Genomic DNA, 4294 nt, shown 5'->3' on the forward strand with positions numbered 1-4294 from the left:
TCCTATTCATCATGAGTTTCTACAGCCTCATGAGACCCTCCATCATGGCCAAGCTCCAACTCCGTATCGAGCCTTGTCAGGGTAGATGGCTGTCTAAGGCGGCACAGACGACCCTCATCAACTCCTCTCTGTCTAGCCTGCTCCTATTCATCATGAGTTTCTACAGCCTCATGAGACCCTCCATCATGAGATTGCCAAGGTTCAGGCCAGATTCTTCTGGGTTGGGGAGGGTGATAAGCAGGAATACCATATGGTTCGCTGGCCCGATATTTGCAAGCCGCACGACCAGGGCGAGCTCATGATCATGTCCTCCAAACGCATGAACATCGCCCTGCTGACTCGCTGGCTTTGGAGAATTACAAATAGGGACGACGACCTTTGGTTTGACATCATCCGAAATAAGTATCTGCGCGGTCAACCACTTGCCTTATGTCAGCGCTCTAGCGGATTGCAGTTCTGACAGTCCATCATCCAACTACTTCGGTTCTCCGCATTGGGACCTCCATCTCGATTGGACCCGGTGCCGCCACCTTGTTCTGGTTCGAGAGGTGGGTTGGGGATCTCCCATTTGCTGCTCGGTTCCTCGACTTGTTCTCCATCGCGGTGGAACCTAGGATCTCCGTCGAGGTCTGCCTTATTGACTTGGGGAGCCTCACGTTCCGGCGGCCATTTGGGCCTCCGGACCTTGTTGCGTGGCACGGGCTCCTTGACTGCATCGCTCTTCATGAGCCGGACGTGGATCTAGCGACCGATCGCATATCCTGGTGTCTGGAGCCTTCGGGTGTCTTTTCCACTAAATCCATGTACCAGGCCATCATGCGCACACCTACCCCTTTGCCTCTATCTGCGGTGAGGATTATTAGACAGCCGCTGAAGATTAGGATCTTCTTGTGGTAATGGATTCAGGGTCGGATCCCTTCAGGTGTGGAGGTCCTCAAGAGGAATGGTCCTGGTGACGGGATGTGCCCCCTATGCGGGACAGACGAGGACTCGAATCACATATTCTTCACTTGCTTGTCCGCTCAATTCTTCTAGAGTTGCTTTCGGGAGGTGGTCGGCGCCGTCCCCTTTTGTCTGAAATCAGGCCTCCCCTTAGCCTGGTCGCCACATTAGGTGGCTGGGGATTGAGGTCCTTCCTTGGACACCGTGGACGGTCCGCAATGAACTTGTGATCCAGCGGGTGCCTCTCAGACGTGCTACTAACGCAGTTTTTAAAATGTGTGGTTACTTGCAGCTATGGCGGCCGCTTAGCCGCTCTCAGGATCGAGACACCATCAACACCATCATTGTTGATCTTCACGTGATGGCTCTCCGCTTGGCGTTGCAGCTCCCTCCGCCACCCCTCGAGCCAGATTAACTTCTTCTCGGATGTGCCGCCATCTTTGTTTCGTTTTTGGGCTTGTTGAGTTGTGCCCTCAACACAACCCTCTCGTACTGTCGTATTTGCTACTTTTGTGGCGTTGGTGGTTTGCTTTATATATAAAGCGGGGCGGAAGCCTTTTTTGGTAAAATCGTTTGTCCGGTCAAAATCGTGAACCAAATCCAAAATTAAATATCTCAATCAAACGAAAGAGCTGCAAAATTAGTGAGCTTAGTGAATTAAAAGAATTGAATGAGATAGCTCCTTGAGAAGTTGTTGTCCCAGTCAAAATCAGAGGAATTTAGTGGTTAATGGTATGAACCTCTTTACCAACAAGAATATTACATACAACCTATTCAAGATAGTCTAAGCGTTTTTTTAAAGCTCGCCTCCTACCTTTTTTTACCAAAACAATGTTTATTGATTAAGAACAATGTTTACAGGGATAATTGTTTGGTCATAAGGCGATCCCAACCATAGATGCCTTCCATGAGGAAGAAGAACACCATATCTAGCTATGTTATAGCTTCGAAATTTGAAGCTCGAGGTTCAAACACAAAATTGCAAGAGGTAAAAACACTCGCAATCTCTTTGATAATACCATATAATTCTCTCCAGCCTGCTGATGAATGTGATTGATAACCTACTTGCAATCGCTTCCTACGTAGACGTTGCCCGACTTGGCCACCTAGCATACTAAGGGCGTGTTCGGTAGCTCTCTCGCTTCTCAAATCCTCATTCCATGCACGGAGCCCAGCTGAACGCGTCCGCTCCTGGCTTTTGGACTGAGAAGCTGGCTAAATATGCTAGTGCAAATTCGAAGGAGTCACGGAGTTGAGAAAACCGAGCTCCTGCGAAGCTGAGAAGCGAGATTTGCTTGAAATTACATACTGCTGCCACCGCCAAGTGTACCGGTTCGAGCGCGACCCCTCGTCCTACCCACGAGCGACAGACTTTCGCGTTCCTCTCGACATGATCTCCATTCTTTTTGCCAGCGAAGCCGCAAGGATCCCGTGTCGCGCGCCGCCGGGCCGCGCGAGGAGCTGGTTCCCGCCGTCCCCGCCCTCTGCCGCGACCAGCCAAGTGCGCTCCCCGACGTCACGCTCCCCCGCGCCTCCGCGGCCTGCGCCGCCGCCCGCGCAATGGCATGGTGACATGCACCTCCGAGCGCTCGAGATCTGCCGAGACAACGACCAGAGGACGCCCTCGTAACCTGCTCCGTCAAGACCCTCGCACACCGCCGCCACCCTCATCCCCTACCACCTCCTTGAGCATGAGCTCGTCGGTTGCCTCCCGGTCTCCCGGAGCATCTCCCCGAACAGGAGAAGAAAGGGGAAAAGTGTCTCAGCCGCTAAATGGGCTTGTGTCCTAATGGGCCACCAGGCTATAAGTGGGATTTCGGCCTTCTCTAGCTGCCAGAAGCAGAAGCTCTCGAGCCGAACGATTTGGCAACTCCAGGATTTTTACGAGAAGTTGGCTGTTGTTTTGGGGCCGAGGATTTGAGGAGTTTGGGGCCGTGGACAGCTACCGAGCACGCCCTAACCCACTAGGATGCGTGCTTGGCACATGGTGGGCCGACACGCCACGTGACTAAGTGGGCCATGCCTTGCATACAACACACCTGAGATATAGTGCATGGTCTACGAGGCTAGGCCTGACCTTTTTTTTACTTATATTTATAATAGGCCCAGAAGACCGAAAAAACAAAAACAACAGCCCATAAGGCCAAAACACACACGGCCCATTAGGACTAAACATACTGCTGGTTATCCTTTATTCTTACTCCCTTCGTTCCAAATTACTCGTCACTAAAATGGATGTATCTAGAACTAAAATATATATAGATACATCCATACGTGCAACAAGTAATTCGGAACGGAGGGAGTACATAGTTGCAACTCACTACCTATTTTTCCTCTTCATGCAACCATGCCACATTATCAAATCATGCATGTGGTCATAAGTTATAGTCTATGCACTAATCTATTCATGCAACCATGCCACCTCAGCAACCATGCATGTTAATTTGCTTCACTTATTTTTGTGCGAGAATAGACGGCCATATTACACATTTTGTAGCATGACCTACATATATTTGTATGTTGTACGCTTGGAGTAAATATATGCAGGTCATGTTACACACTATTTTGTAAAAATGGCACCCCGTGTGTTGGGGATGTTCCCCAGCACTGAGACCCAGCAAGTATCTTGACCCGGCCAGAAGCCAGGAGGCTCCATGGGCCAGAACCTTTCGCTAGGATGCCGGCTCATGGAGAGACATGATGGGCTTGCTTACAAAGAAGACTGAGATGGAAGGTTTCCCAAACTCGGGAGGCAAGATGAATAAGTGTTAAGAGTAAGATACGGGTTAGTAGTGCGACCCGTAATATCCTATAAACCTAGGGGCTCAACTTGTTATATAAAGGGGAGCTCCTAGGACGAAAATACTAAGTTGCAATTGTTGGGAAACGTAGCATGTAATTTCAAAAAATTCCTATGCTCACGCAAGATCTATCTAGAAGATGCATAGTAACTAGGGGGAGTGTGTCTGCGTACCCTCGTAGACCGTAAGCGGAAGCGTTTCACAACGCGGTTGATGTAGTCAAACTTTCTTCGCGATCCACCGATCGAGTACCGAACGTACGGCACCTCCAAGTTCTGCACATGTTCTGCTCGGTGACGTCCCTCGCCTTCTTGATCCAACAAGTTGTCGAGGTAGTAGATGAGTTTCGTCAGCACGACGACATGATGACAGTGATGGTGAAGTGATCCGTGCAGGGCTTCACCTAAGCACTACAAAGATATGACCGGAGGCGTAAACTATGGAGGGGGACGCCGCACACGGCTACCAATTGATGTTATGTGTGCTAGGCAACCCCCTCCACACACACACACACACACACACACACACACACACACACACACACACACACA

The sequence above is a fragment of the Triticum aestivum genome, chromosome 3B (genome assembly GCF_018294505.1).
Source record: "Triticum aestivum cultivar Chinese Spring chromosome 3B, IWGSC CS RefSeq v2.1, whole genome shotgun sequence".
Lineage (NCBI taxonomy): Eukaryota > Viridiplantae > Streptophyta > Magnoliopsida > Poales > Poaceae > Triticum > Triticum aestivum.